The sequence below is a fragment of the Sturnus vulgaris genome, chromosome 3 (genome assembly GCF_052056855.1).
Source record: "Sturnus vulgaris isolate bStuVul1 chromosome 3, bStuVul1.hap1, whole genome shotgun sequence".
NCBI lineage: Eukaryota > Metazoa > Chordata > Aves > Passeriformes > Sturnidae > Sturnus > Sturnus vulgaris.
Window position 1 is genome coordinate 58,867,602 of NC_142245.1, and position 23,583 is coordinate 58,891,184.

At 43.2% G+C, this 23,583-nt stretch overlaps 1 long non-coding RNA gene across 2 annotated transcripts; it reads right to left on the reverse strand.

Annotated features, from left to right (window-relative positions):
- Positions 1-385: 385 nt before the first annotated feature.
- LOC148224365 (uncharacterized) lies at positions 386-11,552 on the reverse strand. 2 transcript variants are annotated; one of them, XR_015802476.1, is made up of 4 exons: positions 11,440-11,552; positions 9,664-9,715; positions 9,045-9,161; positions 386-3,288 (listed from the first exon to the last, which is right to left on the reverse strand). It is a non-coding gene; the product is annotated as an uncharacterized LOC148224365 (long non-coding RNA). The 2 variants fall into 2 exon arrangements; XR_015802475.1 differs by lacking the exon at positions 386-3,288 and adding an exon at positions 3,406-4,281.
- Positions 11,553-23,583: the final 12,031 nt, after the last annotated feature.

Consider the following 23,583-nt stretch of genomic DNA (forward strand, 5'->3'; position numbering starts at 1 on the left):
CCATAATTACACACCACACTCTTCATCTATTGATTTTAGTATTCCTATTAACTAAAATACCTAGTAAAACAATTAAATACACTCTTACTTCCTCCTCTGCTAATGACATGGGGAAGGAAGTGACTCTACCTGTGCCAGTTTGCATCATAGCAAGTGTGCACCCTCACCGTGCAGTGCAGAACCTGCATGACAGCAGCAGCTCCTGGCCTCCTTTCCCTCCCACAGGCAGCAAGGATCCTTCAACAGAGTCACCTGCAGTTCACCCTCTCCACAAAGAGGAGATGGAACATTATGCTATGTTGAATTACATATTGTCCCTAAGCACCTTGTGTAAAGGAGCAGAGAGTGAATAAAGATTGACTCCAAAGTAAAAAAAAACCCAGAGAAAGTGCAAAAAGAGCAGCACTGAATTTATTAAATTTGACCCTTTTTGTTTTTACATTTAGAAAAAAAATTTAAATCTCCAGGAAAATGTAGTGGGCCAGACTGCAATTGTCCTACTTGGATAAGGAGCTTTCTGAAAACCCTATGAAATAGAACAGAGTGCAGCTTTGCCTTTGCAGGAAAAAGTCATCACTGGCTGATAAAGAAATCACCAAATGATCTGTGCCCGGGGCTTCACTGTTTTGCTTATAGTCTGCTTTGTCAAGGAGGAAAGGGAGCAGAGCAATCTGCCAGGTTGGAAAGGGGATGGAAATTAGTGTTTGCAAATCTACAGTGTGCTGAAAGTACTTACTGAACTTAAATAAAAGGTTAACTGCCAAGAACTATGTTTTTTTTCCATTTTTCATATGGCTGTTTCTTTGCAAGAACTGAACACTGAGTTGTTTGCAAGAAAAGGACTGATTTCTACTGAGAGAAAGAAGCTGGGTTTTTTCTCTTTTTAATTGACTTCATCAAGTACTTCTCAAAGAGGTAACCAGAGAGACAGAAAAACACATGCTTTCTAACTCATATTTACAATTTTTTTCTCTCTGAAACTCAAGCACTGCTGTAAGACTGTGTAATACAGTAGTGCCCGGGGACAGAATGGAAGTGAGTGTTGGTGTGTACCTTGATCCCTGGAGGAAAATATCCCCTTCAATATTTTTCACATTTACTCCGAAATACCTAAATCCACTGCACTCCTTGCATGCCAAGAAGGGAGCCAAGAACTCAAGAATCTTTTTTTCTTCTCTCCAAATAGCATATTTCCCCACTCAAAAGAAAAAAAAATCCCCATCAGTCTGACAGATTTCCAGGAAACAGGGGGATTATTTTTTAGTTGCCAGGATCCAAGCTCTGTTTCTTTAGGCACTGGCAAGAAAGGGGCTCTTCTACATCCTTGTTTACATAACTAATGAATGTAGAAGAATGCTTAGCAACCTTTTCTCAAGCAGCATGAGATTCACCTTCCTAAAAACAGATTCATCAAGATGTGGTGCAATCATTTAGCTCTGTTTTAGTGTGTGTTAATAAGGGAAATTATTACTTCACTTCACGTTACACAGACATGGTTTTTCCATGTACTCTAAAGGCTTCAGGTTTTTTAAAGGTACTTTTTTTTTACATTATTGACCTACTTTCCCCCTTTCTACTCAAAAAGTCTTTTATCTGTTATTTCCTCATTAAGAAGAACTTATTATTCTAAGAATGTACTAAATTATGTTATATTTTCCCCGTTTTATTTCACCAACAAGGAGTTCCTAGAGAATGGCAAAAGTTGTTTGGCTTAAGGAAAAGGAGACAGATCAAATGCAAGAAAGAGATTATACAGACAGATTATTAAGGTGCTTCATAAAAGTGAACCCAAATGCCACAAATGCCATCTCAAAACTCACCTTCCTGCAGGGATGAGCCAGCAGCCACTGTTTTCTCCACAGGGTGTAACCCAGAAGTGGTTCATATGCAGAGAGCAGTGTCCTGGCACCCCAAACACCACACCCAGTTTGCTCAATATCACACCTGCTCAATATGAATCCGGGCCCACCTAGGTGTGAGCCAAAAGCAGAGACACAAAAAAGCTCAGTGGCCTCCCACACCTGACTGCAGCCATGAACAGGGAGGACAGGGCTGGATTTTGTCCTGCCACAGTGAGTTTGGTCTTGCAGGTAGTTGATAGGCAATGAGGGGAGCAATTTGACTTCTGCCCATGAGCAAAACAGTTGCCCCTAAGACTCCTTAGTAGCTGCTTGCTATTTTACTTCTGCTCATAGAGAAGCAACAGCTCTCTTTCTATTGAAGTTTTAATTTTAAAGTGGTTCAAGCTGCTTGGAGAGGCACCTGGCTTCCCAGGCAAATTACTGAAATATTTTCTTCACACTAAATTTTCCCTTCCCCCTGAAGCCAGCAGGTGACATCTGGAAAACATACAAAAGAGAAAATTGTCATTTCAAAGGGATTTGTAACTGCACTCCATCTGTGTGGGCGCTGCAGCCCTGCTGACCTCCCGTAGCACAGGGCCAGGAAGCTCTGCAGGAGCAGGGCCAGCATCCTGGCCATGCATCACTTCCCCACCACAGATATCTCAGTGTGCTTGTGTCAAAGGGAACAGGAATGTCTTGAGCCATAAGTGAAAGAGCATCCTGTGGAGTTTAGCCCAAACAAATACAGTTTAAGGTGCTGGGTGGTATGACTCAAATTCTAGGAGAGGATGTTTGCGGTACGGAGTGTCAGGAAAATTAATCCACAAGCACCAGAAGTTTATGTCCAAAAAGGAGACAGAGGAGTCCTTTTTGCTTTACTCAAATAAAGGGAAAGGCCATAGGGCATTCCCCTGGGATCTCTCAAATTTTTGGAGGATGCAGCCTCCTTTTTATCCTATTTTCCCGGCCGCATTTCCCTCTCTCTTTCCCCATTGGCTGAGGTACTTGAGAGGTACAGACTTTCTGGAACGCCTGATACCTAAGATTCCCCTCTAATGTATAACCCTTCCTTTTAATCTTTAATTCTTATAGAATTCATAGTTTTTCCCCTTTGCTTCTTTCATCTTTCAATATCCAGTTTCATTTATCAGCAGCCTTACAGCTTGTTTGTAAAGGCAAATATCTTCTTCCATTCAACAATCAGTGGAGTCCATCCTATTGTTTCTTTTATCTCTCAGTGCTAGTCTTATCTACCAGCAGATCCACAGCTCGTTTGTAAAGACAAATCCTACATTCCTCTCAGGAGGGAAGTCAGTGTGTTGCTTGCAGGATTCTACTCCCAGTATGTTGGCACAGCGTTGTGCTGAGCACTGGGGATAGTCCTGTCAATACCTTATAGCCAGCCACAAGAGAGCCTTCTCCAGCTCGTGAGGAACATGGACATCTGTAGGTGCAGAAGAAGAGATTACAGGTGAATTGCCCCTGATAAGTTACAGTTGTGCTAATTACTAAAGAAGAGGAACAGCCTTGCCTTTAATGGGTCACAGCTGTGACTAATAAAGATAAGTGTGATAAAAGGGGTTGGCTGGCTGGGCAGGGGGATCTTGGAGGAAGACGGCCTGGAGAAAGAGAACCTTGAGGAGGCAGAGGAGCCCTGAGGAAGAAGGAAAAAAGAGAGAGAGAGTTGCTGCAATGAAAGATCTGCTATGAGGTCAGCCTGAGTCTGATGGAGTTGGAGCCTGCAGTTACAGGTGAGCTGGGTGAAAGCTGTGTTCAGAGTCTGCCAACCAATCCTTGCAGTCACAGGGCAGCAGGAAATAGCCAGCAGCCAGAACCTGCAGCTGGGCCCTACAGTTGGAGCTTCCTGTAGTCACTCAGGATGGTAAAGCTGTAAAGAAGAACAAACCAGGACCCTTTTCATGTTGTTGAATGAGAGTCTGTGTCTTGGCTGATTTCTACCCCCAAGGAGAGGTCTGTTGCAGCAGACATCAGCTCCAGGAGGAGCACACAGCATGGTCTTTGTTGCTGACCCCAGTGCTGCTGTGGCACTGCTGTGCCTGCCTGCTCCACTACATGGGTTTGACATGCAGATCTGCAATCTCAAATGCACAGGAGCAAAGGAGAGGAATATAAACACAAGAAAGAGAGAGACAATGAGTAGGCAGAGGATACACAAAGTCTTTCTTCCAGGTCAGTGTGTCACATACTCACAAAAGTTGTGCTTCATGTCTGCATTTTGTCAGGTGTACCTGCAGTCTCACCAGTAAGGGGCTTTCTTTTTCTCTAGTAACTCTCTGTATATTGATAAACCAACTTTACTCTTTTCTCATCTTTTCTTTTTCTGAGTCCACTGGTCTGGGACTGTCTACAAGATTCCTCACTGTTCAATCACCAATTATTTCCACAGCCTCGGGCTGATTATTGCCTTGTTGTGAGCCTGTGAAATGGGAGAACACCTTTATGATTCAAATATGTAGTAACAGGTTTAAAAATGTATTTTTTAAAGTATATGTACTTAGGGTGTTAAGTAATGAGTCCCATACATACACTGGATATCTTTTATTTAGACACCAGAGATGCTGCAGGGCTGTGGATTTGTTTTACTACATGAAGCAAATTTGGTGTATGCAACACAAAGGCACTGAATTTCCCCTCTCTGTGGTACTTAGTGCAGCCTGGTAGGATTAGCCTGCTTGTGCTGGCTGCCTCAAGTGACCATGATGCCAGTAGAAAGCAGTGCCCTTCTGCACAGTCAGTTCCTGCCCTTCCAGGGCTCATAAATATATAAGGAAAAGTACAGCATAAACAGCATCATCTGGTCCCCACATTCCCTCTAGTGTGCTTTGCAAGTGAAGTTAAGTAACTCCACACTTGTAAGACATGTGTACACACTTGAGGTGTAAGAAATGCAGCAGGCTCACACAAGAGCTCTGTGACCTTGCTTGAGTCTGCATGGTGGGGAATTCACCTGTTTAATCTGCCAGCCCAAGAAATTAGCTCCGAGAGCAATGCCTGCATGCCAGAAGCAGACTGGGATGCCAGATTTTGCTGTGTTTTGGCCCCTCTGGGGATGGGGTTTGACCTTGGGCACAACACTGTGCTCACATGGCTGGCCAGTTCCAGACCAGAGCCAGCCCCTGTCCTCTCATCTGGGAGCATCCAGCTGCACCTTGCTGTGCAACATGTCCCTGGCCTGCCGGATTTTAGAAACGTGTTTGATAAAAGTCCCAGACTCCAAGACTGAAACAAGAATGGGGTAAGATGGGACCTGATCAAGCCATGTTACCCTCAGCATTTTTGGCAGATACTGAAGTACAAAAATCCCTGTACTATGCCTAGGAACTAATTTTTAAAATGTAGTCTTACTGTAAATGCACTAAAAACATAACATGAAACAGAAAATGATTTAAACTTTGCAGGGACTTGTTGGCTTTGACTTGTCTGGGCAACAATGGAAAGTCAGGATGAGGAACATCTAATGCTTTTTTATTGTGGACTTCAAAGCGTGTTAAAGTAACATCCATAGCCAGATATTTCAAAACAATGCATAATATTCTGTTGTAAAAAGTTACAGTAATAATTAAATCACATTTTCTTTCAATGCTGCTGGTGTTGTAGTTGAGCTTGAAGTCAAATTAATGACAACAAATGATTTAATGAGAAATGTTATGCTGGCTGTGTAATGACCTATAGGAGGACTGGTGCTGGTAGTTCAGAGGTGGAACCATTACATTACAACATCTGGAGTGATCAGATGATGCTTGAGTGTCCCACTCAGTCCTTCATGCCCAGACACAGAGCTTCCTTTTGGACAGAGCTGTGGGAGAGAGAGGTGGTGTGGCTAGCAGGAGGCACAGGTGGCTCTGTGGTGTTCAGGGATGAAAAACAGCTGCTGTGTGGGGAGAAAAGCTGTATCTTTGCCATGTGTAGGGAGTCTTTTCTCCCAAAAGATGTGACATAATCAGAAATAAGAAAAATAAACGCCAAAAAAAAAAAAAAAAAGCATAGCAATCAGCAGGCAGAGGGGAGCCGATGAAGGAGATGTGGGTGAGAGCTCTGACTTTTGGGAAGGAAAAGAGTGGCTGGAAGATTGTGGGGGCACAGGGCCGGAGGCAGAAGGGTGCACAAAGCAGGAGATATGGGCAGGTACATCAGAGCCTTAAGGAGCAGGAGGTAAACAGCAGGGGACTATTTTTCTTTGAACCGTCATATCCTGAGGGTTCTCTATTGCGTGTTTCCTCTTCCAAGCTTTGAGGAGAAAGCTTTAAGTAGCAAAGAAGAGAAATCAAAAAAACCCCAGAGGACCCACATGAGAGAATTCTGAGGAAAGTGACCTCCTGAAGCTGTTGTCAAACGATCCCATGTATACACGATAAACACTCTTTCCTGCATTCTGGGAAATTTTCAGGAGATAAGTACATGAAATATGATCAGTGCTTTGCTGATAAATCAGCACCAACAAAAAATGTCATGTTGATTGATTTGACTAGTTTGGTTTGCTTTATATATGGTCTTCCAGAATGCCAGGAGCACAGATGCTGAAGCAAAATCAAACTAAAAGTATTTTACCCTATGGGATACAAGGGAGCCAAAGATTCAGATTTAGACCCCAGGCTTCCCTTCAGCCTTTGGTTCCCAGAACTCTGGGGGACTGTCTAACCTGCAGTCACATCTACTGTGGCAAGGTATAGCTCAGGATACAGGAAACATGAAAGATCACAACAAGGTTCTGTGAATTCTCATCCTTCCCAGACCCTGGTTTTTTTCAGATTTACCCTAAACTTGATCCAGTTCTGAAAACTGGCACCACAGTGCAGGATTCACCATGGAAGACAGCATTTGCTGTCTCTGAATATCTCCTTGGGAAAAGGTAAGTTTTGCTAGAAGCCAAAACCTGCCTACTTTTATATAGAAGCTTCTCTGAGTACATTGCATGTCATCCCTTGTCACCAAGCTGCTAGCAAGGTATGAAGAATGTTTTCTGTCTTTTGACTCTAATGCACCTCTATAACAATTCTAAAGAATGTGGCTGATCATTCTGCTTAGCAGAAAAAAATCATCCCTACCTATAATGAAGCTGTCCAAACAAAAATTAGTTTCCTAAGCTAGCACATTTCACCCGATTAATCTTGCAGCAGCCTACCAAAGTCAGGGTGTGTTTTCTCTTTGTTTTTTTGTTTGTTTGTTTTTCATCAAGTACTACACACATCGGAGAAAACTTGTTTACTTGGATATAATAACCTCTTGGGAAACCAGAGTGTAGGAACTTCAGAAAACTGCATTGAAAGTGTATCTCTGAGCTGCCACATAGCCTGTGTTCCTTCTGTAGCATAAAGTCATGTAAAGAAGTCGTTTTACTTACTTGGGCAGGAAAAGTTTAAAACCATGGTTTCTAAGTGTTTCCTAAAGAGCCAAGCTGTTCAATGCTCTTCCTACATTTTCCTGGATGACATACAAGGCCAAGGATTTCCAATTATCCAAAAAGCCAGAAATGGTGCTCGGAGTTGTTCCAAATGAAATTCTTACTGCAGTGTTTTAAAGACATCTGTGCAGCTGCTGACCAATCAGACTCCCTTACCCTGGAAGGCAAGCTATGGCATGGCAGGAAGATAAACCCGGTGCTTTCTATTTGCTGTCTGTGAATTCAGCCAAAAAGACTGAACCATTACACATGCGATGGCATGTCCACAAAAAGTTGCTGTGCCAATAAGAACTAACAACCTGGAAAGCCACTAGACATTGTAAATATCACAGACCAGTTGCTGTGACATTCTATGCGTTTATATCCCCAGAAGCAAATAAATTAAATGAGGCATTTTTACTTTTTTTTCACACAGCCTCCTGCAAGCCTTTCCAGTGAGTTATTGCTGACTAAGCCAGTAGCTGTGCTGCACACATACACACCATGTTTCCCTGAGACCCTCCACTGTAAGACCCTCTTTTGCAGTTTAATAAGAAGTTTGACTGTCTTTAAATACTTTGACCAAGATTTTCATGCTGTGAAGATGGTTGACCTCATCTGAACTTTAGGTACCTAACAAGGTTAACTTGCTGTCTATGAGCACCTGGTGCTGTCCTCCCTGGGTGTCTCTGCTTCAAGGCTGATGAGAAGATGCAGCTCCTCCTGTTCCTGCAGCTGTGGTTTCTGGGTGCTGATGGCTGTGAAGAGGCTCCAGACCACAGCAGAAAGGATGCAGTTTTTGGGGTCCATCAGGATGGAGAGGAAATGACATGGAAAGATTTGGAACAAACTCCATGGTTTTAATGCAAAAGTTGGGAAAGCTTGAATGAAACAGATCACTAAAAAGGTCTGAGGAATAACTGGGAATGTGGGACTGACTACCTGAATCAGGAGGCAGATTTGGGAGATAGGAGGAAGAAGGGGGAGAGGTGTATACTGTCAGTGCAGCTGTGAGGCATGTTTAGGGGTCAGGAGAGAGCACACAACCTAATAGGCAGAAAAAGAAACTTAGACTGAGATGTGGAAGAGAGAAAAGGTCTGGAGCTGGCAGCAGAGCAGGAGAGAGGTAGAAAGTCGGACTAAGAGAATCAGGAGGCTGGAGTCAGTGACAAGATCCTGAGAGAGAGATGATGCTATCAAAACTTCAAGGCTGGTTGGCGTGGCACAGGAAACCTTAAACCTGGCTTTTCCTAAGTACTGAATGCTTGGCTTGCCATCTCTGCTGTGTTGTTTTAGAGTAGACTTCACATGTAATGACTGCACAAGAGCTGACAACCATGTCTGGGTGCTGTGACTTTTGTGATGAGGAGCCCAAATGAGCAGGCACTGGCACCAAGCTAATCATTCAATCCATGTGGCCATAGCTTCCCAGGGACTCCAAATTGACTCCTTCTTCCTGCTAACAGCTGCATTCAGATCAGATATGTTCCAGGAAGCCACTCCCTTGATTGAGATGGAAGAAAGGATGGATGTCTCTGCAGCTTACTGTTGCCCACAGCTGAACAAGGAGCTCCTCATGGAGCTCCTCACCAGTGCACCAGGTAGGAGACACTTGTGTGGATCAGCACAGAGACCAGAAGGTAGCCTCAGCTGGGAAAGACCAAGGCCAAGTATGCAACTTCTCCCACTGCTTATACAAACCTAGTTTAGCAGCATGTGCTGTGCATTTACCCCTTTGAACCAGCCAGAGACTGTGCTACCAGAAAGCCAGCATGGAGCAGACCCTGAGGCACACCTACCTCCAATCTCACCCACTGCTGCTGTTTCAGCAGTGTCTAGCAGCTTTTTCCAGAAGAGCAATGACTGCAGGAGCCAGAGACGTCTCCCTGCCCATGGCATGCCAGGCCAGCTGCTCCCTGCAGGACAGAGCCAGTGGAGTGATGTGAGTCACGCAGGAGTCACCTTGAGGAAAGAGCTGGTGGTGCTCAGCAGTGCTGGGGTGCTGGGCACAGAGCCTCCTCCGGGCTGTGCAAGGCATGGGCTGGGCCCTCCTGGTGGGACTTGTGCTTCAGAGCCAAAACTCATGGGGTTTGAGGCCAAACAGATGGACTTCACTGGGAGAAGGGGAAGGCCACCTGAGGAAGGGAAACTCAAGCCAGCACCAAACATGTGTAGGGCTCATTAGCAACAAGAGATTAGCTGAAGCATGCCATTGCACCTCTGGATATGCACATGCTCTCCCTTACTTGCACATGCTAAAACGCTCCCTGGACTTCAGCATCCCCAGTGGCCTCCCTCCAGCGGCCTCCCTGTGCTGCTCCATCCATTGACTCCATCCAGTGGAGCCTGTGAGTCAAGTCCCAGCACTACTTGTTGCTTTCCCACACCCAGTAGTGTAATATCAAGCACCAAATGTACCTCAGTCTGCCTTTTCACACCAGGATATCACAGGCTCTTCCATATCTTAGGTCTATGAGAGAAAGAAGAAAGTTAACACAAGGGTTTCTAAATGGATACCATCACCACCAGCAGCACACAAATCATGTCACAGTAGCTTGTGGACACTCAATGTCCCCAGTGAACAGTTCCTGTCATGACCAGCTGGTGTTGTTAATTCAGAGCAGCCTTACACTGGCAGGTGATTCCATTAATGCTGTCTTTTAAATAAGCCCCAGCACCACCTCTGTGAGTTCCTCAGATGCAACCACAGGTTCCTTTGCCTGACCACACACAAGCTGACCCACACTCCTGCATGGAGTGCATGGGTGCCCACTGCGTGCCCTGTTTGAGGGGCCTATGGCAGAGGCATGATGAGAAGGAAGCCAGGGAGCCTTCTCCTGGAAAGCATAACCAGGTGCAGGGCCATGCTCAATATTTGCTGCTTTCCCATATATAAAATCTTCCTCAAGATGGGAGTGACATCTGCAGCAGAGAACTCTGCCTTCTTCTCAAATGCTTCTCCTTGGCTTGTTGCCTTCCATAGCAAAGCTATAACTCCTCTAGTGATTTCCTTTCATCATGCATGCAGAGCTTGTCCTCTTCTGCTACCTTCTCCAGCTGTGCCAATGCCCATGGCAGTGTAATCCTGTCCCATGTGTTTGTGCAGAGATATATAAACAGAGCAGGGCTAGTGAAAAATCCTCTCTCCCTCCCTCCCTCTCTATCTGGATCATGTGTTCAAATCCAAAACAGTTTGGAGGCATTGCTGCTCCATCTTCTGGGTCCTGTCATCAGCAGCATGGGCTCTTACCAGGATGTAACCCAGCTGGTCTTTTTTCTGTGAGCTGCTCCCCGCTGTCATAATGTGATTGATGAGCAGAAAGAGCCAGACAGAAGAAAGACAACAGGGAGCAAAGAAATGGGAAAAAAAGCAGTGGAAGACAGCAGTGGGAAAAACCCCTTATAATAGTGAAAAACAAGCAAAAAATGAAAAAGAAGGAAGGCAGATGATGAGCAAGTAGAGAGAAGAAGGAAAGAAAAACTAAAGAAAGCAAAGAGTGTAAAGCAACACTGAGGAAGCAAAAAAGGGAAAAAGTAGCTGAGGCAGTCCCCTTCTTGATAAACAATATGAGAGAAAGCCTTCTGACTAGCACACGGTAAATAGCTCGGTCAGGAGGTAGCAGATGCTGCCCTTTCTGCGGGACTGTTTGTCACAGGCAGGATCAAAGGCATTCAAGGAAACTTTCGGGGGAGTTACTGCAATAGGATCAGAGACAAAATCTGTCCTGCAAGCTTGAAAGGGTCATTAAATCAGTTATCAGAGAGCTGATCTGTTGCAAGCTCATGCTCGGTTGGTTTGGCAGCAGAGTGTTTCTGTGCCCATGTCCTGCTCTCTGCACTCGCCTGGGGAGCACAGAGAGTTCACAACACCAGCAAGAAAACTTTCTGAGAGTGGGGCCAATCTGTGCTGCATGCAGAGATCTGTGCTCTCTTCCAGTGTAGCAATCCAACTAGTTATAAAGCTGGTCTCTCACAAAATAAAGGTCTATTTGAACTCTGCTTAAAACATTTTTTTCATTGCTGAGATGAAAACCTTACGATGAAAGCCCACATTTCACCAATTTAAGGAATACTAAAAGAAAGAAATGCTGATACATTAAATGCAAAATCAGAGGAAATTATTAAAACCTGCTTTATTCCCTTTTTAACCTTCTGAGGATACACATGCTACCAACCCAATTCCAACTTCATTACCTCCATGCAGTTCCACACGTGGAAGAAGGTTGCAGGAATGAACATGGGGGCAGAAGTTGTGCAAGGAGGTTGAGGGAGTTCACAGCTCTGCTGCTTTTGTCCCTGTGAGGACAATCACCCTGCTGAAGCACGTGGCTGCTGGCACACACTAGGCTCGCTAGGTCAGAAAATGCTGGAGCCATTCCATGGACTCTTTGCTTTTGAATCTCAGCTCTCTGTGTTCAGAGTAACTAATTGCACAGGTTTTTGGAAGGAGATTTTACTAATCTGCAAGATGTAGAGTAAATTTTTCCAAAAAATCCCAAGGAATTTAAAAGCGCTTCTTGCTTTCTAGCAGAGCGTAGATGCCTGCACTGCTCTAAAGCACCAGCACAAATCAGAAAATGCTCACCAAACTGTGCTTGCACATCATCGGTAAACAGCCAGCACAAAAACAGGGGAGGAGACATGAAATGGGATCCTGGGCTCTGTGTCACTGCAGGAGCAGAAATGGGGACAGAAACCAGCTTCTCACTGCCTCCAGCTAGTGCTAATCATCCAGTTGCTGCATTCAGCAAAAACAAAAACAAATTTTCAAAACACCATTTATGTTTTGGCCTGACATGAGCGTTGGAAACACTCCTGTTGCATACTCTGTCACCATGAAATATTTCTTCACTAAAAAGCTTCCTCAGTCATAGGAAAAATTTCTTCACTGGCAGAGTGGTCAGGCACTGGAATAGGCAGCCCAGGAAGGTGGTGGATACCATCCCTGGAAGTGCTCAAAAACCATATATGTGTGGTACTTAGACCATGGTTTAGGGGTGGACCTGTCAGTGTCAGGTTAATGGTTGGACTTGATGATCTCAGAGGTCTTTTCCAACATTAATGAGTCTGTGATTCTGTTACTATTAAGTATTACAAAAATACTTATATTATTAAAATATTCATCCTCAAATTACAGCAGATCGGAAAAGTTAACAGCTGCTGTAAACTGATATCCCTATGCAGGAATCAGCATTGGCTTCCTCAGAAATGGCTTCCAGAGAACAATGGGAATTTACACCACATGAACCTCTGCCCCTGAGCGCCCACTCTTTACATGTCAAACCACAAGATCATCTTCAGCATTAAAGGCTGAGCAGGAACAACAAAGTCAGAGTCTTCATTAATGAAAAGACAAATTATCAAGAGATTAAGGCAGTTACAATAGAAACACTATTTCTGATCCATTAAGGCATTTTGGAGGCCTTGGTTTAAAGCACTACTTTGAATCTGTCCCAGAAACAAAACAACAGGGAGGCAGCAATAACATACAAATTTGACTAAATGAAGGATTTTGGTAAGTAGAGTAACTAGTTCAATATTTTTAAACTGTTGGTAAGGATTTGGGTTCATTTTGTTATAGAGCAGTGATGGCATAAAGACATTTATAAACATAAAATGGAGAAGGGAAAATTTTTTAATTACATTACATACAAAAAATCCTTCTAGACCCACACATATACAAGTAAAGAAAAAATACAAGTGTGTCAAGAAAAAACAACACATACCGTTATATTGCTGGTTTATTTTGTATATTTCTTAGATTAGCAAGTCTTTTAAACCCTTTTACAGTCGCTTAAAAAATTACCTTGCACTGAGGGAAGTTATTTCTGTTAGATAATGGTGTGGTTTGTTGCATTGTGGTTGATGGATGAAGGTGTAGAGGGATGATGCTGTTAGGCAGTACTTCTCCAGGTTTGGTTCCTCAGTCAAGGTTATAAAGAGCTCCCAATAATTCCTCACTGGCATTGGAGAAAGGAGAGTCATGATCCTCCTGACCCTGACAGCTGACCCTGTTTCTCATTTCTGCTGTTTCAATGTTGTTACCTTGTCAGTGCAGGCTGCAAGGGTACAAGAGGGCACCAGCAGTTCAGAAACCTTTCCTCACCATGGCACTTGAGCATACCCCTTCTTGTTCAGATCCATGGTGCATGTGATGTCTTATATGGATATGGAGCTGCTACACTTTAACATCCCAGCCCTTCCTCATGCAAAGCCTTTCCCCTTCCCACAAACCAGGATCCCACTCTGAGATGATGGTCCCTGGGATTCAGCTTTACAGCCACTCCTACTTTATGTGCTCTCAGTAACAAGTGAATAACAGACCCTCTTACCCACATCATTATCAGATCCATGCTGTGGCTTGGTTAATTAACTGTGGTTGTGCCCCTGGGCTCAGCTGAGGTCCTTCTGTTGGACAGCAGTCTCTGGGAAGAGAGGGGCTGGTTCTCTCATTTCTAGAGTTCTTCCTTTGCCTGTACCTTGCAGGATGTCTCCAGGTCTCACTCTGTATCTGTGCAGCAATTTCATGCTTCAAACTGTGATGGTGCTCCTTCAGTTTTACATCTCATGGTAGCAGGTTTGTTTTAGACATAGTTGGCCAAAGCTTTAGCAATGTGTTAATAGGAATGTGAAGCTGACATTTTCTAGAAACAAACTCAAGAACCACCTCATCTATTTTCAGTGTCTAAACTGCAAAAGAATGTAATATGTAAACATATGGTATCAACTGCCTTAAGCTATTTCAAAATTATTTTTACCTTTAAATTTAAATATTAAAAGCTTTTCGTCATAAAATCACAGAAAATGTTTATTTTCTTTTAAAACAAAAGCATTTTCTGCATTCTTAGGAGATTACTTTTGTGACGACCTGCACTCAAGCCTTGAGATATTCAATCCAACATGTTATAAATGCATATTCATATAGTTCTTAATAATGAAGCTAATCAGCATGTTATTCTTTCTCCAAAGGATTGACTTTTTCCTTTGTCACATCTGACTTTTAAAAACATCAGTCTCAGCACTGGGTAGACTGCATTAACAGAAAAGATGAAATCACTTCATGACAAATTCTCAGTGTACTGTTATAAGCTATTATTTCAAAGTCTAACTCCAAACTTCAGCTTTTACAAGCAGGACACTGGCCAAACTGCTTAGTTACCAAATGTGTTTGCATTCCTGTTTACAAACTGAACACATCCCTCCCTTCTTTTAATTTAAAAAAAAAAAGAAAAAAAAAAATCCTTGTCGTTTATTAAGCTAATCCTGCACTTGCTCTTGCTCACCAATGGTTGGACAGGGAATGTCCCTTCCAGTCAATCACCAAAATTAGCAGTTCCCCCCATCATCTCTTTGCCACACCCTGTGTCAGTGGAGACATCTCCACCCCACTCAGAAACGATCCAGCTCCTCCAGACAAAAACATGATGTATGCTAGGGAAATCAGCTGGTCTCTGGCAACCATGTATTTCTGGGCACTAAAAAAGCTCCCGTGCTTTTGGTGTAAGGGAGGGTAATAATTCTTCCTTATCTGGCAAGATTATGTGGAATTACTCTATTTATGTTTGTAAGAAAGTCCTATATTCTGTGCTGTCTGTGGGAGAAGAGACTGACAAAAACCAGGGATGTAGTAGTGCAGAGGATTCTGAGAACTGCCTGGGAAGTGGGATGAATTGGTCCAGCAGAAAGGACACACCAATGGGATGCAACAGATCAGGAGACAGTCAACATTTCATAGACTAATTTTTCTGAGAGCTGATGGAAAATTATCAAAAAATACCCCCTCAACCCCTCACCACCCCCCACCAGCCAACAAACAAACAAACCAAAACCAAACAAAAAAACACAACCAAAAAAACCCCCAAACCCCCACAACTTTTTCATCATGTTACTACAGGGGACACCAAGCAAGAGTGACAGACTGACTGACTGGACTGGCCAACATTGGAAGATCATATTTTCTGAGGAGGTTGTGTTAGAAAACAGAAGTGCACACTGGGGGCAGTCAGCTGGGATTGCCTGTACGGACACAGCACCTTTGAAGAAAAACCACAAAGGTCACACGGTCATGCTAGGACCTCTTTGGCATGTGACAAACAGAAATGGGCTCTTTCTGCTCCTTCCCTTCAGAGAGACCTTTCCAGGCTTCTCTGTCCCTGAAGGAGAAATGACACAGTATAGCTTTGGTGGAAAGCATGTAAACAGATGTAGTATCAAATACTCATTTAGCCAAGCACTGAATTTTCCCTGGCACACATTCCTACACAGTTGCAAAATTTCTTATGAGTCTGTAGGGGAGATTCCTGTACTGCATGATCAGACAAAAAATTCCCACCCACTTCAGTAGGGATGGAGTTTTACACAGACTCTCATTCCTTCATGCCTTTTTCTGTCTGGAGGGGGAAGTTTGCACTAATCCTTCATATCATGGGCTGATTTCTATATACACTCAGTTAACCAAGCCATGGCTTGGTTCTGCACCATCCTTCAGGTGCAGCTCCCCATCTTTATGACCTTACAAAGAACAGCAGCCAGAGCTGAAGGAGCATCCTATTGCTTTCAATAAAAACACTCCTGTGGCCTTTGGATTTTTCAGGTTTTTTATTCAAGTGAGTCACTTTAATTTTGTATTACTCGGCCTGTATTTCAAAGTACTTTGTCCCCTGTGGGATCTGAAGTAAATGAAAATTTATCATAAGCTAGAAGACTTAGAAAAAATGCATGCACTATATGAGCAAATATGCAGAAATCAAGTCCATTGTGGGATTCTTCTCTTACAGAAATCTCACCCTTGATGTGCAATGGATAACAGGGTTGCCTGCTAGACATTTATTCTTCTTTCACCTCACCATGCACAGGAAAAATCAGGGGCTAAACCACACTGATGTAAGGATTAAAGTGACAGCTCAAACTACTGTAGCCAAAAGCTGGCAAGAGCCCCCACGATTCCCCATATCAGGACAGTGAGGTGACGTCCTGTGACAGCAGATCCCTCCTCTGCTGCCCAGCACAGGGAGCTGAACGAACCAGAGGAGAGTCCTGCTGGATGCAGGATGTATGGCAACCCTAATCACCTTCTAAAAAATCACATTTATCGCCATACTTCACTTACAAATGGTCAGCTGCCCAGTTCAAGCTGCACTTAACTGACATTTATTGCATTTGCATGTCAGTGTTACACTAAGAAACCGGCCAAAACTGGTGTGAAGAACAGTGAAAGCCTCAAATCACAAAAAATGGCAAAGATTTGTTTTTACAAAATGAAGTGAAATGGAAAGTATTCTAGGCATAGGTTTGAAAGTCTTTTGACACAGGCACAAAAACTACTCTCAGACTGTGTTTTAAGTTAAAAAAAATTATATGTAACGACTGCATATGTAACCGAATAAAATGCTAGCACAAAAATTAGCATTACCATAAAAAGGGTAAGCACAAGCAAGCATAGTCTGTAGGGCTTGGAAAAGATGAATTAGTCAGTAGAGAAGCTTATGGTTAAAAGTTCAGGAAGTATAGAAATTTAAAAGGCAAGTAGTTGTAAAGAAATGAAATATTTTTTCTGCCATGTATAGAAGGTAGAAGGACTGAAAAGTGTGGCTGATCTGCAAAATGGAGAAGATTGAAATGTGGGATAATCTAGACAAATCTTGCAACCCGATTTTTTAATAAAGATGCTGATCTCAAACATGAGAACAAAGATGTAATGGTTGACACTAGCTGAAGAAAGCAGACTCCCAAATTAGGATGTAAGTAAACCTGAAAGAAGATAATGCATGAAATGTTGATGGCACATACATTCCTTCCCCCATAACCCTGGAGAACCCCCAACTGGAAAAGGATGAAGCCATAGTAACTAAAGTCACTGTGACAAACAGAAAAGGCAATGAAACCTAAAGTGCTTTTAGTAGGGCTAACATGATTTTCAGGATACAGGACAACTGCTTTCTGGAAGAAGAAAATGCAAAAGACTTGTTCTTTCTGACCTTGGGTGAAACATTTCCCACCAAATTTCTTATGGGGATAGCTGCAAGTCACAGCAGATGAAAAAGAGAGAACCGACTATATTGGAAGGAATTGGTGAAGTTCATCCAGTGGAAGGTATTGGATCTGTCTTGTGGTGACTGTATGATGCCTATATCCCCAAATCATCTGTTCTGTTAGTGTTGAATATTAAACTCTGCAACTTTAAGACTGGTTCCAGGAGTGAAGCGGGGGAAGAAGTGCAGAATTTGTTATCATGGCAATACTTTCAGAAATGTCCTGAATGACTTGTTACAGTTTTTCTGTGTTAATGAAATTTTTGCTAATTCAACATAGAAAGGAACTGCCAGGAAGCAAGGACTGCAATGTCATTTGGGAAAAAACTGGATGGCCTTGAAGTCTGGAACAGTAGAAATTAAATTGAAAGTACAAAGTCATATACTTAATGTCTAGTAGGAAGGATCTGTGCTGTATCCCAGGAGTTTGTGTGAGATGATGGAGGAGACAGACTGAGGTGTATTATTTAGGGTGAAGCCAAAAATGTGGTGCATCCATAAGAACAGCAGGTGTGATCACAAGATGAAATAGATATTTCAAATACAAGGACTCATGAATCAGTGAGATTACACAAAGTTCTTGTGACACTTAATTTGTACTTCTGTGCTCAATTTTTTTTTGTAAAGAATAAATTAAATTGGAGTAGTGCTAAGCAATGTTACAGTGGGGAACAAGTGACCAGAGAAGTTATTTTACACAAGAAGAACAGAAAAATAAGGCTGAATATGTGCAATTGCTTTCTAAAGCTGTATCAGTTAAAACACACCAAGGGTGGAAAACACACCAGGGATGGAAAATACCTTTTTTTTAAAGAAAGGTTAATGATCACACAAAACCCCAAGTCCATAAAAATGGTCCTTAAGTGACAGGATTTCCTGCAGTCAGCTCTGAAAAAAAAAGGGTTTGAGACAGGTATGTAGCCTTAAAGCAAAGCCTGATCCACTTAATTCACTAGTTGCTTTCAATTGGCATAGATAAATGGAGGAGAGGAGAGGAGAGGAGAGGAGAGGAGAGGAGAGGAGAGGAGAGGAGAGGAGAGGAGAGGAGAGGAGAGGAGAGGAGAGGAGAGGAGAGGAGAGGAGAGGAGAGGAGAGGAGAGGAGAGGAGAGGAGAGGAGAGGAGAGGAGAGGAGAGGAGAGGAGAGGAGAGGAGAGGAGAGGAGAGGAGAGGAGAGGAGAGGAGATTAAGATGCAGAAGGAAAAAAGTTACCTCTGAACTGCAGCTCTGACTTCACTCTAAAGGTCATTGGGTTCCAACTCCACCCAAGGCAGCTGTGCTTTTAAACCAAGCCCAAAGCTTGTGACTTTGTTTTTGGCTGAAGGAGAGAACAGAAGACTGCTTGAAAGGCATTCTTGGAAGGAACAGGGAGGGTGGAAGAAGAAAGCTGCACACGATGTGCTGGTCAGGGAGGATGCAAAGGGGCATCTCAGAGGTGGAATAATCGAGATCCAGCAATGGCTGGAAATACCTGAAAATCAAATTAATAAATTAAGTGTAGCCAATATGCAGCAAATGGGCATGCAACAAGCGTGCCTGACACAAATAGCACAGGCAGCCCTGAATACCTCTCCAAAGGCTTTTTTTTTTTTTAACGAAATTTACCACTCATCTGAGATTTATTTCAATTTTATTATGTAAGGAGATGCTCTACATTTCATCTAATCAAATTTGCAAATCAATTCTAATTCATCTTATCAATTTGCAAATGGGTAGAAAAGATAGGATGTGTTTAGGAGTCCCCAATACATGTTTTACAAACAATCATGAGACTCACCTCCATCATTCCTCTGCCCCAGGTGAGTCGACAGCAGACATAAAAGACAAGGAAGGAAGCACTGGGGTTAATGAAAAACAGCCTGCTTGCACACTCAATTCTTATGTTAACAATCAAAGAAAAGAGAAGATACAGTATCCCTTCCAAAGCAAAAACACTCCATTTGTTCAGAGCAAGCCAAAACCAAAATAGGAATAATCTATTCCCCACAGAGTTGCAGCGGAAGAAAAATATAGAATGAATACACATGCATAGGAAAAGTCCTGGAATTTCTGTAGCACTGTCACTGGCAGCAAGAGCTGTATATGTGGATAAGAGAAGCTACTGCCAGCCATGGTTAGTCTTTGAGTGGGTCTGCAGATGCACAATCCATGGTCACTGCGTGGCCTTGCAGATTTTCTCAACATCCAGCAGTGATGGTGAGTGGATGTTCATTGGATACTGCTATCAGCATTCCCATTTGACCTGCCCTTATAATTTATTAGGGTCCTTCATTTCAGAGATGTGTTTTTTCTAGTTTTCCTACATCTTCTCACCCAGTAATGGTGGGCATACTGGGAAACAGAAGCTGGATAAAGGAAACTCTGCAGAGGCAAAGGCAATGAAGCCTGACCAGCCAACAAGAGCTACTGCATCCTGTGGCCCATATTCTCATTACAGTACATAAATCAGTACTTGTATCCTCTCCTCTGTATTCCTCCTCAGAAGATTTATTTAGTCAGAGAGTCACGGATAATTTCAGCAGCATAAAGAATTGTCTTTTCCAAATAGACCTGCCCTGGGAATGTATGCCACTGTAAGGATGTCAGGTGCTGCTGATGCAAATACAATGCCATCAGTTGTTGGGATGGCTGGACACTGTTCCCAGGCTGGAGCACTGGGCTGCTTTGGTGGCACTCTGCTGGCATGGTCAGCACTGACTGCCTAAAACTACTGCTGCATGGTGTGCTCCTTCCTCAGAATCCCCAAATGTGGCTGTGCTGGCAGAGCTCCTCTGTGCAGAAACCTGAGCTTAACATCCCACCCTGTCACATTCCCTACACCAGTCAGAACAGGATTTCATGCACAGGAATAGGTCCAATACCCTGGAGCACCTCTTTCAAAATAAATCTACAGGTTCTGTCTGCAAACAATATCTTGTGTGTCTATACCAATACAGAGAAGTCAATCAATCAATCAATCAATCAATGTACTTTTTTCAATCAGCATCTCCCATCCTTTATCAGCTGCTCAAATGATCAAATACTCACCTGCAGTCAAGTCATTAAAGGACAGGCTCTACTTCAAGCCTACATGAGACACATCTCTAGATCTACCACCACTATTGTGCTTCTATCACATCTGGCCAAGTGTGACTCTTCATTACACACATTCTGTCAGAAAGCTTTGTTGCTAACTAGAAAGGAGGCTTCTGCAGATGAAAGATGGGAATTCAGCTGCCAAAGGAATCATGCCTAGAGAAATTTCCCAAGAAAGCATATTTCTTAGCCCACATGTCATATTATTTTAAAACTTGAAATTTATGTAATCTTCAAAAATGGATAAAAGCATGTCCTTTCCTAACTGGCAAGTTACTTCAGGGCCAAGCAGAGAGTTAACTTTCTGTAGTGCAAGTTGCTTCTCCTCCTGAAGTCCTCAACCATGAGACTTTGCACCCGGGACCTATTGCATTTACTGGCCTGATCAAACTGGTCTTTTACTGGTCTTTATTGTCTGTTAGAAAGACCTGCAGCTTGCTGAAATTATACTGCATCATAGTTGCTAGTAAATTCCTTGTACCTTCCCCCAGCATTCAGTCAAATAAGAAAATGTGTGAATAAAAACCTTTTCCTTCTTAACGAGAAATCTTATAAAGAATAGAAAAACAAATTACATCTTTACAAGTACCAGATAAATAAACCTAAATCTAAAAAAAACCCTGTACTTCCTGGAAACGTTATGAGCTGTTTACCCTGAAAAACAATTGAGAGCATTGACCCTTAAGGGTATTGCTAGGCTAACAGTATGAAAAAAAGTTGCAGCAGTGAAAACTATTTCAAGACACTTCTGCAATGTGCATCAGGCTTGTTTAAGCATAAACCACCCTAGAGATGAAGACAGAAATCCAGACAATGAACATCTCTGCCTGTTCTGCTCTGTTTTTGTCCACAGGACAGGGCAGCTTCTCTCCTGTGAACAAAGTTTTTAAGTGAGATGAAACCACTACTCCTTTAGACAATGATTCTCTCTCTTTTCTTTCACACATAACTATGACCAAGAATCCACACCATGGTAGGTGATGTTATTTGGACCTGGTCATTCTCCAATCTTTTCTGAGGGAATATGAGGCATGGAAACCATATGGGCAAACCTTCCTCTACAGGGGGGCTGCAACACTGGTGGGATGAACAATGTTTTGTCCTGATCTTCCTCTCCCACACCAAATTCCACTCCAATATGCTCAAGCATCCTGGGATGAAGTGATGCCAGCCACTGATGTGGGAGTGGGAGCAGGGCCACCCTGCAGAGGAGGTCTGTACAGGTGGCACCATCACAGCTGCACGACAGGAGACCAGGAGAGGATACATTTGTGATGACTGAGGTTCACCAACTCATTTCCACAATATAAAACAGCTCTAGAAGAAGCACCTGAGCAGGTGCTATGAGACATGGTGCAGGTCACCATCTGACATCCCTCCATTCAGATCCCAGCAGCTCTGTGATGCTGATAGAGAAGTGCTGACCTACATCTGCTGAAAGGCTGGCACTTTTGTTTCATCTCCGAAGCAGCTCCAATTCAGAGTGATCAAAAACATTGACAGACAAGGCCTGCATGTCCTTTTTCAGGGTGGTATTGATATTTTTGATATGTCACACTGACTGGAGATTTCTCATCTAGTTCTATTGATATTATAAACGTTCTGCAAGAGGACAAAGTTCATCACTTTTGCCTCGAAAACATAAAAGCAGACATAAATACATAGCAGAGAAGGGATCCACCCTGAAGTCTGTTTCCTTCATAAGTGCTAAAAATATTTGAGTAGGGCTTGATGCAGTCCCACAGAGTTAAGACATTATATGCTATTTACTTTGATGTAATAAATTTACTATTATCTACTGACATGTTTTATGATAGTTTCATACCCTGATTGACATAAACCACTACAAAACCTCATATCTGAACTCAGATCAAAAGAGATTATGCACTAGCTCAGACAGATGCTTTTTATTCAGCTCTTTCAGGAATGCCTGGAATTTCTATGGCAAGCCTTCTTGGGACTTTCTGGAGATAGCTGGTCATCCACTGAGCAGCCTGCAGATTTACAAAGGTTGCTGCAGAACTTATGAGAGCTGGAAGGAAACTCATTTTCCATAGCTCAGACCACATTTTTCTCTTGGAGAGCCCTGCATTCCATGGGTTTCACTGTCTGAGTTTAATATATGTGACATTCAAGCTTCTAAATGTGTTCTCTCTGAAAAGATTTTTTTTTTTTGCTGCAACCACAAATACTTTAAAGCAGGCATCATGATAGGAAAAACACTAGAAGAGAAGTGTTAGATGATAGAAGGGTGAAGTAACACTACCATCATTTCCCAAAGGCTGATACACTCAGAGAAGTCTACACATGCTGGCCATTAATTTAGAAAGGAAGGATAGTAGAGCTAACTGGCAAATTTTTTTTACTGGAGCCTGAAAGTCCCGACCCCTAGTGACCACCAGTTTCAAGGCTTCTCAAGGTGTGACACTCCTGACACCAGAAACACCCTCTCTATCAGGAGAGCAGACATGGAGTTTCTGAGCATATTGAAAATTTTTACATTTTCTGGCAGTACCCACAGTCACAGGAGGAGTTTCCTGTCAGCACAAGCAGTAAGTGCCCTATGTCATAAGCCTGGCACACAGAGTTATTTAGCTCAAAACTGGATCTTGGCACACATCCCCCCCATACCAGTAGGGCTGGGGCTGAGTACTGGGACTCTGCAGTGACTTGCTTGACTTGTGCTCCACGATCTCTATGGTTGCTTGTAAAAGCCTATTACTGCCTGCTTATCAGTGGTTACTGCAAGTGTTGGTGAGATCTGGCAGCAAGAAATTGCTAAATGCACAATGACAGTGCAAGTCAGGGTCTTGTTTCCTGTGCAATGCATGTCACTAAGCTGATGCCACCCTTGGGGACAGGGGCCTTGCTATGGCAATTCTGTGTGCAAAGCTCTGTGGCCTTGCTGTTCCTCTGCACAGCCTTGCTGTGAGGTCCAAGAGCAGCAGAAGGGCCTTTCTTCTCCCTCCTCCTCCTTCACCTCGGTCACCTTGGCCCCCTCAGCCAGCTGAAGGCAACCTCTCAGTCCTGGAGAGATCCTGGTGCTACTCATGGTGTTCACAAATACCCTTAAGTCAGTGGCCACGTCAGCAGAGCTGGAAGCCCAGCTGCAGGAAGGTTTACTAGAACTTGGCAAGTACTAGGTGACATCTATCTCAGCACACACTTAACCTGACCCCCTTCCCAAACACTGTCAGCTTACAGATGGAGGAGTGGCCATTCCAGGCTGTCCTG